The sequence below is a fragment of the Camelus bactrianus genome, chromosome 7, assembly GCF_048773025.1.
Source record: "Camelus bactrianus isolate YW-2024 breed Bactrian camel chromosome 7, ASM4877302v1, whole genome shotgun sequence".
Classification (NCBI taxonomy): Eukaryota; Metazoa; Chordata; class Mammalia; order Artiodactyla; family Camelidae; genus Camelus; species Camelus bactrianus.
Window position 1 is genome coordinate 80,859,231 of NC_133545.1, and position 15,021 is coordinate 80,874,251.

Consider the following 15,021-nt stretch of genomic DNA (forward strand, 5'->3'; position numbering starts at 1 on the left):
AGCCAACAGCCACCTCTCTGCTCTTCTTAGTCCCCTCCTTGCATAAGCTAGGGAGGGACGGTGTGTGGAGTAATGGTAGGGGGGTAGTAGGGACACTTAGTAAGTTTTTGAAGAGGTCTCTGGATTCAGTTATGAGACACTTGACAGGTACACATTGGTTAAAGTAGCATTCGCTGCTGTAACAAATAAACCCTGACATATTAATGGCTTATTCAACACAAGTCTATGTTGTCCTCACATAAAGCCCCCTAATCAGAAGAGTCACTGTGTTGAGTCATTCAGGCTGAGGAAGGCTCCCCCACATGTAACCCGAGGCCTGCAGTGTCACCCTGCCCTGTGCATCCAGCCCGAGGAAGGGATAAGACCAAAGCACAGGAAGGAAGTATTTGTGGGCCAGCCGGAAGTGACATGCCTCACTCCTGTTCCCACTTCACTGGCCAGAGGGTGGTGGCTGGGAAATGTCGTCCCAGGTTGGGAAGCTGCGTCTCATTCCACTGTAAGGAAAGAGAGTGTGAACCTTGGAAGACAGCTAGTCGCTGCTGTCATAGGATGGCATTCACAGATCCAGCGTGGCACACGTGTGAAGCGTGACACACGTGAGGAGAGCGCAGCCGAGTGCTCTGCAGGTATTGGACCACATTCCTTTACTGTCTAGCAGCCACGAGGTGCCCCTGGCTTGCCCGTCACTGAATGTGCCAACCCAAGGCCGGTCCCATCCGCCCTCACATCCTCGGTCCCCTTCAGAACTCGTCACCTTGCACTTCTGCTGCTGCTTGTAAGCATCGCAGTCCTGCCCCACCTGCCGTGCTCTCCCTGCTCACTCTCCAAACCTCCCCATCAGGATCTCTCACCGTCAGCTACTCCTACAGCCTCAACCTTTTCTTGGAAAGTTCCCTTCCCTTTCTTGCTCTCCCCGTAACCCAACCTGCCTGCCTGCTAGCACCCTGCCTTCCAGCAGGGCCAGAAGGCCAGGTAGTATCACTTTTCTCTAGTGTCTGCTTCTCAGTGGTCTTTCCTTCTTCTGTCTTTGCCATGCATGTCATCGGACTTTATTACCCATGGCCCTTCCTGTCGTCGTCTGCTGGCCTCCCGGCCTCTCTTATCTGTGGAAGATGCCGGTGTTTGGGTCATTGTCTCACCCTTGACCACTTTTCCTTTCATTTTGAGCAATTTCCACGTCTAAGCAGATAATTCCAACAGTACCCAGGGTTCTTTGTTCTTTGATCTCTTTGGCTTCCATGATCCCTACCACCACACATTGGCGACTCACCCAGGCAGTGATACCCACTTCAGATAGACAGGACGTGCCACTTCAGAAAATGTGCATTCATAGAAACAGCCTAGAATGACCATCACCTCTAGAATGTCTAGCTCACTCACTCAGTTCTGCCTTTCTAAGAACTCTCTCCCTGGTCTTTACTGTATCTCTTTTCAGCTGGTCACCATTCTCCTTGTGCCCCCACCTTATCTGCCCACTTGCCTGGATCCCACTGCCCAGCAGTCTGTCATTGCTCGCAATCTCATGTTCCTTATTCCTCTCTCCTTTCGTTGTACTTGACTGGCAAAAACCCAAGTCTGGTTAAATCCAACTGTCTACTTATGTCACACCTGTTTCTGTGAAGCTAAACATTGTTAGTGAAAAAACATGTAACTTTACTGACTGGACTCACTTCAAATTTATGACCAAAAATCTCAAATGGGCAGTAGTCTTGATTTCCATATATAGAAAATAGGAAGATTGTGATACTTTAAATGATGTTAATAACATTTCCATATAATTTCCCCAAAATGGCAAAATGCCCGAGTGTGTCTCCAATACTGCAGCAAAGAATCACTGCCCTCTTTTGTAAAGATGTAGAATTGGCCTGTGTTATTGCTTTTGTGAGTTTAATTTTTAATTAAGGATAAATCTTTTAAAAATAACATTTCTTTCCACCTATTAATATGATACATATAAATCAAGAAATTTGAAAAATTTGTGAGAAAAGAAAGTTATGTAAAATGATTATTTTTAAAGCCATCAAGAGAAAATTATTTTTGACCTTTTTGGTGTAATGAATTTATATGTATTTGGTTACTTAAAGGTCTTTCTTAGAGAAGGTCTTCTGTGAGTGGGGTTGTCTCTGGTACATGTGTTCTTTAATTAATCCATACCATAGCCATGACCAGTAATCCATTTCTAGCATTCTGCCCACCTGCTGGTTATGCCTCAGGTACATACAAGGCTTGGAATAAGAGGACTTCAAGTCCACTCAGCCTTAAGCATAGGAAACATATCAGGTAGAACCTTGCTGTTCAAAGTGTGATCTATGGGCTGTTGGCATGGGCATCATTTGGAAGTTTGTTAGAAAATTATCTCCCACCAAAATTCGTATATGAAATCCTAACCCCCGAGGACTCAGACTGTGACCTTATTTGGAGTAGGGTTTCTACGGGGTTAATCAAGTTAAAATGAGGTAATTAAGGTAGGTCCTAATTTAATAAGACTGGTGTCCTCATAAAGGGGGAAATTTATAACACCGAGAGACGTGTGTAGGGGGGAGATGGAATCTACAAGCTAAGTCAAGAGGTCCGAAACAGGTCTTTCCTTCAGAGCTCTCAGATAGAGCCAGCCCTGCCGACGCCTAGATTTTCAACTTCTAGACGCCAAGATCTGAATAAATGTCTTTTGTTTGAGGCGCTCTGCTTGTGGTACTTTGTTACAGTGGCCCTAGCAAACTAATGCCCGCTGTAGAGCCGTGAATCAGAGTCCTCATTTTAACAGAATCGTCAAGTGATTTTTTTTTATGCCTGTTAAACTTTAGGAACATGGAGTTAGAATTCTTTCAAGAGCGAGTAAGGGAAAGCCCAACTCAACAGTCACCAACAGTAAAGAGGATGGATCGTAGTGGTTCTCAGCCTTGGAGGAGCGTTAGAATCACCTCGGGAGCTTTTAAAAAATACAAATGCCGGGGTCTTAGCTCGGAACACTTCAATGGGACGGGTCCCAGGTATCAGTAAGCTTCCCAGAAGAATCTAATGGATAACTAGGGATGAGAATGACTGATTTATTGACTTATGTAACTGAAAATCCTACATGGTTTGGGCCCTGGGTGTGGTGAATCAGAGCTTGGACTTTGAGTCTCTGTTCTTCATATGTTTTTTTGTCCTCAGATGCCTTTCTTCAAGGTCACAGAGCTGCCACTGGCAGCAGCTGTGGCTGTGTTCTTCCTTAGTCACCTTCAGAGGAGGGGGAGGGAACTTTGCTTTAGTCTGACTGGGCCAACTTATGACATTGTCCATGAACTATGGCTGAAGCCTGAAAGTCACTAGGTGTTAAATGGTTTAAGCCTGGCTTATGCGCCCATTCCCAAATCATTAGTGATGGTGAGGGCAGAGGGGCAACTGTAAATGACTTAGACCAAAGGAGGCTTACTTCTGGAGCTAAAGGTGGGTTATTCCCTTCCAAACTGCTTTTACAGAGTAAGAGAGGGTTATGTGAAATCTCTCTGTCTTAATTCAATCCATTTTAACGTTCTATGTGCCAATAAATACATAAATACAGTAAATAGGAAAGAATGAAGGAAGAAAGGGAGGGAGGGAGGGAGGAGCTCTGCTGAAAGAGAGTTAAATGAAGCCAACACAGAAGGTTTAAATAAGATCCAGAATTTCATAACATAATATTCAGATTGTGTAGGTTTCTATCACTCATCATACCAAGAACTAGAGATATCTCAAATTTGATGAAAGAAGACAACCAGTAGTTGCCAAAACTGAGATGACAAAGATGCTGGAATGATCTGACAAATATTTTAAAGTAAACACAATTAAAATACTCAAACTAGCTATTACGAAGTGCTTGAAACGAATGAAAAAAAATAGAAAATCTAAGCAAAGAAATAGGAAGTCTCAGCAAAGATGCAGAAGATATAAAAAAAGAACCCAATAGACATTTCAGAACTAAAACTAATAAACGGTTTTAAAAATAAACACAACTTGATGGATGGATTCAACAGCAGAGTGGAGGGGGCAGAGAAAAGAATCAATAAACTTTGAGGGTGAACAACAGAAATCACCTCATATGAACAGCAGAGAGAGAAAAGACGGAGGTGGGGGAAGTGAACAGAGTCTCAGGGACCTGTGGGATTTGACACTCCTGTCACTGGTATCCTGGAAGGACAGAATAAAAAGGGTGGGGCTGAAAAAGTACTGGAAGAAACAATGACTAAAAACTTCCCAAATTTGGCAAAAGACGTAAATGTAGACATTTAAGAAATTGAGCAAATCCTGAAGAAAAACCCAAAGAAATCCACGCCAAAACATAATCATCATTCTGAAAACTTCTGAAAACTAAAGACATAGAAAAAAAATCTTTAAAGAAACCATAGAAAACTTACACTTTACCTATAGAGAAAACAACAATTCAAATGTCAGAAGATTTCTTGTCAGAAATCATAGAAGTCAAGAAAGAATTGGCACAATAAGTTTTAAGTACTGAAAAAAAAAAAAAGAATCATCAACCCAGAGCCCTATATATCCTTCAGGAATGAAGGGAAAATGAAGATAATTTTCAGATGAAGAAAACTTAAGAGAATTTGTCACTAGCAGACCTACTCTAAAATAATGGCTAAAGGACTCTCCCTAAATAAAAGTGAAAGGGGAAAGAGAGAAGGGGAATCTTGGAATGTAGGAGGGAAGAAAGAACACAGTAAGTAAAAATATAGGTAAATACAATAGACTTCTCTTGAATTTTTGAAATTATGTTTGAATGTTAAAGCAAAAATTCAGACGCTAGTGTAGTTCTAAATGCACATAGAGGAACTATTTAAGACAATTATAAATAAAGGAGCATAAAGACGTTAAGAGAGGTAAGCTTTTTACACTTTATTTAAACTGGTAAAATGGCAATACCTGTGGGCAGTTAAAATAGTGTAATACTTAGGACAACCACTTAAAAATAGCTATATGAAGAGATACAATTAAAAACACTATATCTAAACCAAAACAGAACTTTTTAAAAAAGTATGCAAGTAACACACAGGAAGGCAGAAGAAAAAAGAGAAAAACAGAAAACACAAAATGGTAGACTCAGGTCCTAAAATATAAAAAAAACTACATTATAGGTAAGTGATCAAAATATACCAATTAAAATAAAGATAAGCAGAGCAGATTAAAAAAATATAATTGTCTACAAGAAACTCACTTCAAATGTATAAAAATTGGTAGGTTGAAAGTAAAAGAATTGACAAAGATATTTTGAAAACATTAACCAAACAAAAGAAAAAGTGACTATATTAATATCCAATAATATCAACTTCAGAGCAAAGTTAATTATCAGGGCAGAGGTTGGTATTATATAATGATAAGTGGGCATATATATCAAGAAGAGATAGCAAATTCTAAATATGTAAGCAGCCAACAACAGAGTGCAAAATATGTGATTTAAAACTGATGGAACTGAAAAAGAGAAATACTCAAATCCATAATTATAGTAGATTTCAACACTCCTTTCTCAGTACCCAGTAGAACAGCTGGACAGAAAACAAGCAAGGAAATAGAAGAACACAACAACACCATCAACTAATAGTATTTACTGACACCCCACAATAGCAGAATACATATTCTTTCCAAGTGTCCACAGAACATAACAGCAACACAGAACATTCCCTGGATCAGAAGAAACACCTCAACAAATTTAAAAGAATTGAAATCATAGAGTGTGTTCTCTGACCACAATGAAATTCAACTATGTATCAATAGCAGGGGGATAACAGAAAATTATCCAAGCACTGGGAGACTAAACACCACACTTGTAAATAAGTAAGTAATCCATGGATACAAGAGGAAATGTCAAAAGAAGTAAAACAAACAAACAAACAAACAAAAAACTGAGCAGGATAAAAATGAAAATACAATGTATTAAAATTTGCAGGACACAGCTAAAGCAGCAGTGAGAGGGAAATTCTTAGCACTAAATGCAAACATCAGATAAAAGGAAAAGTCCCACATCAGTAAGCTAAGCTCTCACCTCAAACACCTAGGAAAAAAGCAAAATAAAACAGATGCAAAAGGAAGAAATTAATAAAGAAAAAAGCAGAAATCAATTAAATTAGAACTAGAAAAGCCAATAGAGAAAAATCAATGAAACAAAGAGTTTGTTCTTTGAAAAGATTGATAGAATTAGCAAACCTCCACAATAACAGATAAAGATAAAAGGAAGGCAGAAATGAGCAATATCGAGAATGGATATTACTACAGACCCTACAGACATCAAAAGTGTCATAAAGGAATACTATGAGCAACTGTATGTATGTAAATTTGACAGTTAGATGGAATGGACCACTTTTTCAAAAAAAAAAACACAAACTACCACAACTCACCCAATATGAAATAATTAAATTAGATAATCAAATAGATAATTTGAATAGCCCTGTAACTATTAATGAAGCTGAAGTCATAATTTTAAAACTTCCCCAAGAAATGTTTAAAAAAGAATTAACATTAATTCTACACAGTCTCTCAGAAATTAAAAGATGCTAGAGGACATCGCAGTTCATTTTATAATGTATTACCATGATACCAAAACCAGACAAGACAGTACAGAAGCCTACGGACCAATTTCCCTCATGAATATAGAAGCAAAAACCCTTAACAAAATAGTAAATAGACATCAGCAATATGTAGGAAAAATTATACACAGTGACAGAGCAGGGTTTATTCCAGAGATGCAAGGTACAGTATTTGAAACTACAAGCTATATCTTATTGAGATATTGAAAGGAATTTTGTGAAACCGATACATCAGTTTGGGGAGAGTTGACATGTTTCCTGTGTTGAGTCCTCCAGTGCATGGATCACTGTAGATCCACTGTATTAACAGGCTAAAGAAGAACAATCCCATGGTCAGATCAATGAAGAAAAAAAAAAAAAACTTGACAGCAATTTAAAACTCATTAATGCTAAAACTCTCAGAAAAAAAAGGAATAGAGGATAACTTTGAGAGCATCTCAAAGTTCTGGCCGTTCTAGACACTGTGACACCCTGTGATAACTGTGTCTGGAGTTGTCTTTTGATTAAGATTTTTCTCATGCGAGTTAACCACCCTTTCCTTCTTTCTGAGTTAACCACCTTTTCCTTCTTTCTTTCTTTCTTTCCTTCTTTCTTTCTTTCTTTCTTTTTGAAATGGCAGTACTGGGGATTGAACCCAGGACCTTGTGCTTGCTAAGCAAACGCTCTACCACTGAGCTATAACCTCCCCCACTATGGTAATTTAAAAGAAAGTTACAGTTTCATAAGAACCACTCGGAAAGCTGGAGAACTTTGCATCCCACAGCACCAATGGCCCTTTAGTATGCCAATCCCTTCAGTGAAGTCAAGGTCCTTTATTAACAATGAGTAGTACTCCAGGCAACTTTTCCCACTTTGCTTCTGTTTTGATGGTTTGGCCCCTATTTTGGCAACTGAAGGCAGAGAACACTTTGGCACAGACAACAGAAGATAACCAGTTGATAAAATAGCAATCGCATTGAAAAATTTATGATAAAAATAGCCCAGATGTCAGAGTTGAGTCCTGAGTGCAAGGTCAAACCCCTCGTGAATTAAAATTGAATTTGTCTTTGTCAAATTTCCCCTCCCTTTTCCAGATCTCATTTGCTATCCTGTGACTGATCCCGTCTTACTCACTGCAGTATTCTCCCATGTTGGGGATTTCGTGTCCAGTCTAGACAATGCCTTAACTTAAAGCTACTTGCCACACCATAGCATTTTGTGCCATTATAGAAACTTATACTATTTCATTCTTAAGCCAGGATTGCTAATATATGTCCCTCCATCCTAAATTGAAGTGTTAGAAAAAAGAAAATGTAATGTCACATTTTGGACCCTTCAGCTTTTTAAGGAGTAAGTCCACATGAGCTCATGTCTTAATCTTCACAGTACGTTTATTTTTACAGAGAAATGCAATCCTTTCCCTAGGATAGACTAGAGAGAAAAGATTTACTGTCAAAATAACCTAAATAAATACAGCTTTTTTTTTTTTTTGGTTTGGTAATTGATGGATTTGGTTCTTTAAAAAATTAAAGTCAGCTGTTTAACACCTGCAAAAGATTCAGGATATATTATGTTCAATAAGCGTTAACTTTTTAAGAGGGAAACAAATCAGCAAACGGAAAAAAAATTCCTAATACAGTAAATATTAGCATCTGAGACTCTCTCTCTGGCTTATTCACGAGTGTTACTTAGAAGTCTGTCTGAGGCTCATTAGTACATTTAAAATCACAGGTCTGTCCATATGTAGACCAAATGTTCTAAGAAAGGATTGCACGCTCACAGAACACGTCAAAGAAAAATAAAAGGCATAACAGTGTTGCTTTGAAAGACCCAGGATACATTCTGTTGTCAAAGGTAATTATATTCCCCACCCCAACAAAGGATGTAACTACTCCTTGTTTCATGAGGTTTTATAGGGGAAAAAAAAATCCCATATTTCACGTTGGTAAACTCCTGATCTGGAGGGCGTTTTGACATTTATAAGTGGGAATCACATATCTCCCATTCTGCATTTTGTATACTCTCTTTGGTTATGGTGGCTGTGGTTCCCAGATCCGAATCTGGGATGTGTGGCAGTGTAGCCAGGGGGTGACAGTCTTGTTGTAGAGTAGTAAGACAGTCAGTGAGGCTCTGGAGACAGCAATGAGATCAAGTACCACGTCCATTTTATTACCATGACCCACCCATTCAACACCAGGTAACATTCACACTTACAGTAGGAAAGTCTTTGCACTTTCTTTAAACTTAAGCAGCATTTTAAGTGTGTGCAACTTTCTACTAGCAAAAGACAATTGAAGACTTCCTTTGGGACATTAACCTCAAAATGTCCTGATCCCTCTCTATCATGCATCTCAGGTACTGGGTCCTTGGAGAAGTTACACAGAAAACTGAGGCAAAAGATGAAAAAAAATCCTCTTACTCTCCCTGGGAGGAGGGAGGGAAGTTAAATATTTTGTTTGTTTTTGCCTAGCTTGAAATGTTTTTTAATTCTTTGCTCATTTTGTGAATGTAGACCCAAATTATATTCATATTATTTCATTTTAATTGTTTCTTGATGTCTCCAAAAGGAAAAGATTTGAAAATGAAGAATCAATATGTAGTGTGAAAACTGAAAGGCTCTATTCCATTTCTATTATTGTTACTATTTCAACAGATTTTAGACCTTGTAACATGTCAGGAGTGGAAATAGAACTCCTTTTTATTTTGTAGTTTATCAGTTTGCTTTCTTTGCTTTTTATCAATAATCTATTCTTTTAAAATTTCTTTAGATGACTTTTTTTTTTCTGCTTGAGGAAAAAACCTGGACATTTTCAGTGACTGGAAATTTTAATAGAAGTGACTTTCTAGTTATTCTGTGTAAATTCCAAAAGGTTTTAATGTTCTGGTTAAGAAAGAGATCATGAAAAGATGCTCAACACCACTAATCATCAGGGAAATGTAAATCAAACCATGATAAAATATCACCTCACACCTGTCAGAATGGCTGTCCTCAAGTGTTGGCAAGGATGCGATGAAAAGGGAACCTTTGTGCGTTGTCTGTGGGAATGTAAATTAGTGCAGCCACTGTGGAAAACAGTGTGCATGTTCCTCAAAAAATTAAAAGTAGAACTACCATATGATCCAGCAAGTTCACTTCTGGGTATATATCTAAAGGAAATGTAAGAAGATATTGAAAAGATATATGAGAGACACTGTTTTAGGAAAGATCTGTGTTCTCCTTACTTGCTGCAAGTAATAATAAATTCTTCCTTCTCTCGGAGAGAAAAAAAAAAAGCAAAGCAAAGATATATGCACTCCCATATTTTTCTTTTTTAATGATATATTTATTGGTTTATTTTTATTGAAGTATAATTGCTTTACAATATTATATTAGTTTCAAGTGTACAACATAGTGATTCAATATTTTTATAGGTAATGTTCCATTTAACGTTATTAAAAGCAATGGCTATATTTCCCTATGATGTACAATGTAGCCTTGTTCCTTATCTATTTTATACATAGTAGTTTGTATCTCTTAGTCCCATACTTCCATCTGCCCCTCCCCACTTCCCTCTTCCACTGGTAAATTCTAGTTTGTTCTCTATATCTGAGTCTGTTTCTTTCTTTTTTTTTTTTTAAATACATATTCATTTGTTTCATTTTTTCAACTCCACAAAAAGTGATAACAGAGTATTTGTCTTTCTCTGACTAATTTCACTAAGCATTATACTCTCTAGGTCCAATTGTTACAAATGGCAGAATTTCATACTTTTTAATGGCTGGGTAATATTTCATCATGTATATGTGTATTATATGTGTGTGTGTGTGTGTGTGTGTGTGTGTGTGTGTGTATCTCACATCTTCTTTATCTATTTATCTGTTGGTAGACACTTAGGTTGCTTCCATACCTTGGCTGTTGTAAATAGTGCTGCAGTGCATGTAGAGGTACATATATCTTTTTGAGTTAGTGCTTTTAGTTTCTTCAGATAAATACTCAGGAGTGGAATTGCTAGATCGTATGGTAGTTCTATTTTTAGTTTTTTGAGGAACCTCTGTACTGTTTTCCATAGTGGCTGCACCTATTTACAGTCCCACCGATGGTGTACCAGGGTTCCCTTTTCTCCACATTCTCTCCAGCATTTGTTACTTGTAGACTTTTTGATGATGGCCATTCTGACAGGTGTTAGGTGTTATCTTATTGTGGTTTTGATTTGTATTTCTCTAATGTTTATCGGTTTTGGGTATCTTTTTATGTGCCTATTGGCCATCTGTATATCTTCTTTGGAAAAATGTCTGTTCATGTCTTCTGCCCATTTTTTAAATAAAGTTTTTTTTTTTTGGATAATGAGTTGTATGAGCTATCTATATATTTTGGATATTAATCCCTCATTTGTCATATCATTTGCAAATCTTTTTTCCCATTCAGTAGGTTGTCTAGTTAGTGATATGTCTTAGTGTGAATCCTTCATCATTCATTATTCTAGTTGGATATTCATGGACTCGTTCAATCTGGGAGTTTTCTTGTATTATTTCTTTGATAATTCTATCACCACAGTTCTTTTTTCTAGACAGATCATCTTAGTTTTCTCTCCTGTTTTCTCTTTTTGTCTCTTAGTTCTGCAATTCTTTTTTTATAACTCCTCTATTGAATCTTCTGCTCCCATATTCTCTTGTTCATTAAATGAAAGAGCATCTTGGTTTTTTAATGTATGCAATGAGTAAATGGAGCAAATGTGTTATGCTTGATTTACACTTTTCTTCCTGTCCCTGGTTGCCTGTTTCCATTGTTTCCCTTTTTAATTTTTTGCTCAACTGTCTCTACTTCCATTTAGAGGCAGTCTGTTGTAGAGATTAGAAGCATGGGTTCTAGATCCAAACTGAAAGACTGTGAAACTGGCCATTACTACCCTGTGGCTTATGACCTTGAGCAAGTTACTTGTCTTTATATAATTAACTTTTCTAATTGAAAAATAAGGATGATAGTGGTACTTACCTTATAAAGTTCTTATGATGATTAAATACATTTGCCTGCATATGTGCAAAGCATTAAATGTATAAAGGATTAAATGAAACAATTTGCATAAAAAATTAAAATGTGCTTGGAATGATGCTTGGCATATAGAAAGACAGCATTGGCTATGTATTACTATTGAAGAAGATGGTAGTAAAGAGCTGACTGGAAGCCTATATGTGAGGGCAGCCTTATTGACTGGAGCTTCTTGAGTACAAGCTGATAGTAAGGCTTTTTCCTTGTGGGACTCCACATACCAGCATTTACAAATCTATTCTCTCGGTCTGCTCAGTTCTCTAGAAAGAAGTCTTACAAATCTCTGCCTGTGGGTTATTAAGACTGGTAGTCTGTGTTCTGGGAGCCAAGTGGGGGAAGGAGGCTAGGAAATCTCATGATTGCCACAAGGTTTTGTTTTTTGTTTTTTTTTTTTTTTTTACTTAATTGCCCAGTTTCCTGCATCGATTATCACTTTTGTCCTCAGTTGTGTGGTGTTCAGCATTTCCAGAAAGTATGAGTCAACAGTCAACCATCTACAGATGCTCTTGTTTTCAGCTTTACTCTGCATCTCCACTTTTCTGAGGTTGGTGGTGCCTTCAGTTCCAGGATTTTTTTCAGCTTAAATTGGCTTGTTTCTCACTGCTTCCCCACCCTCCAACCCACAGTTTAGCTTTTTCCCACATCTAGGTTAATGGCCCCATTTTCAGCTTACAAAATGTTGCTACCATCTCTTATTTTACGTCATTTTCTCTCGTTTGCTTTGTCCTTCTAAGTCCACCCTTTATAAAAAGTTCCTTTACTATTATTTTTGTGGAGAACTAGGAGGGAGTAATAGTAAATATTTGGGTTCAACCTACCATGTCTAATCATTCCTCTCCAGGCGAGGCCTGGCTCCCTTGGCAGAGGAGGAGAGATGGGGAAGCAGAGATACAACATCAGTGGGCACTTGTTGGCTGCGAGCAGGCATTCTTGTTTCTGGTTCTGTCTGATTTTCGCTGACACTGATTGACTGCTGATGCAGAGGTTGTGATAGCTTGTGACGACTGGGCGCTTTATTCTAGCTCCCTCTCAGAGTGGCAGACTCACTTCTCTCTAGCTGTACGAGTGGTTGATGCTGGCCAGTCCTTTTTCTGCCCACAGGGCCTCTAAGGATTTTTTTCTGGTGGCCCCACAGCGCTCACATCTTCTCTAACCTCTGATTTCTTTCTTGAGCAGCTCAGGAAAAACTGAGTTCCTCTTCCACACCTTCAGAGTTTCATGAGGAACTGGAATGGGGGTGCCTACACTTTTTCCTTCCCGCCAACACTATACTGTACTTTCATTGCTTCGTGCTCTGTTGACATGGGCTGCTGCAGCAGACCTCCCTCCTTCAGTCATCTCTAGATGAGAAGCAAACATCAGCTTCTACTTTCAATTGTATTTCCCCACACATACTTCACAAGACTTCTGTCAAGTCCCTCAGGAACTCTCTCATAAGTATCCTCGGAAAGCCTTCCCAGAGGATCTTCCAGAGTCTACAAGTCAGCAAGTCTCAAGCAGAGGAAAGGTGTCTATACTTGGAAATAGCGCCGATAAATTGTCTAATTCTTGTGCGTGTATTTGGAGTTATAGGCCCAGAACTGCTTTTTGGTGGTTTTTTTTTTTTTGTATGTTTTTTTGTTTTGTTTTTGTCTATCAACTTATTTACCAAGAAACTGATTTGGTAATATGGAAACATTCATCCTTCAATGAAATTGATTAAACATTCAAGATGTTAAGACTTAACGTGGAAGGTGTTAGAGAAGTGCAAAATTTTAGTAGAATTTTTAAGGCTATGGTGAATAAATATTAATGCTATGTAAAAACCTTTGGAGTCCCATGGTTCAGTGAATCTTGGTCCAAAAAACTGAAGCTTGCTCATGTCTGTGTTGCAGTAGATGACATTAGAGACCCAATCTCCCTCTTTTACCCAAACTTCAGCTGGATCTACAGAGTCTGTTGCCAGAGATCTAAAGTGGGATGCTTCAAGATCTGCTAGCCATTGTGCTTCTGAGTTCTGATTTGCCCCAAGAAACCAAAAGCCATATATTGTTCCCAGTCACTGGAATAGTTGCTATGGAATTTTTTCTTGAAATTGTGTTCGTCCCCAAGATACCATTGATAATAAAAAATTTAAACAACTCCCAAAGCCCCAAAATAGTTGTATTAAACAATAGATTATCATCAAACCATTTAACTTATATAATATTTAAGAGGAGATGGTAAGATACAAAATTTCTAGCCCATTTGACCACAACTGTAGTAAAAACAATATGCAAAATTTAAAAGTTTGGAAGGAAATAAACTCAAATGTTAATACTATTTGTGTTTGGGAATGAGATTATGGGTAGTTTTTCCCCTTTTCAAATTTTTGTTCTGTATTTTTTGAATTTCCTATAATGAAATTTTATTCTTTTGAGTTAAAAATAATTTATATACAAATAATTTACATGTGATATATATAAAATATTATCATATAATAATGTATATGCTAGAAATAAATTAAATTGGCATATTTGTGGAATAGATTAAGTATTTAAATTCTATATTCATATTTTAAAGGAACTTCGGAGGGAGTAAACATTCCGAAGTCCCACTATGGAATCCTGAAATGGAATGAATTGATTTAAAGGCTGACTTACAGGGCTCTTGGGCCTGAGTGGGAGGGTTACGCTGACTCTTCTTTGTATAGTTTGTCAGTGTAGGAAGGAAAGGAAGGAACTTACTAATTCCATGAGGTGAAGACCCAGCTTAGTGTTTCTTTGAACACTTACTGTAAGCAAGACTTGCTCAGAAAGCCACAAACCAATTAATAGGTATTTCAGTCTCCACTTCCCTGCGCTTTCTCCCTGTGTTTACTCATTTTAAGCTTATCAAGTAATTGACAAAGAAGTCGTTGCTGGAGCAGATATCTCATTGTACTAGAGAAGATTTAACTGTCCAGTTAATGACAAGGAATAAACCCTTAAGTTCTGTGGAAAATGAAAATGATGGGAAAGCAATATTTTTATCTTTTACATCTGAAATTTTTTTAAAAAATCACAGATTTCCAAGCGAGGAAAGAGTGGCATAGTTTTTAGAATGTTGCTCTCAAAAGACAAAGATTATTGTGAGTGATTTCTCAATGAAATAGTTTAACGAACTTAATGGAATAGCTGTCTTGTCAGATTTCAGGTGGAGCCTTTCTGCTACGGGCCTGCTGGCCTTTCATAAAGACAAACACTTCCTGTGAGGCACAGTTCCTTCCTTCTCACTGTGTGAAAGGCATCACACAGCAAGGCAGGGAATGTTTCTTGGAATCCTGGTATGAATGAGGTGAAACCATGGCAGAAGGCTCATTTCTTATAAATAGACCAAGTCTGTTTCCTGCAACTCAAATTCTCCTAGTGAACTTTGCTGGACCTTTCTCATTTAATTGAGTAGTTGGGGAATCAGCTGGATGGATTGGAAGGTGAAGAAGTGGGTGAGGAACTGGATGGGGGAGAATGG

The 15,021-nt window shown here is 37.9% G+C and overlaps 1 protein-coding gene across 24 annotated transcripts in view; it reads left to right on the top strand.

Moving 5' to 3' along the window:
• The window catches only part of SUGCT (succinyl-CoA:glutarate-CoA transferase), a 622,687-nt gene that overhangs the window by 387,713 nt on the left and 219,953 nt on the right, over nucleotides 1–15,021 (top strand). The gene's annotated exons all lie outside the window — the stretch shown is intronic.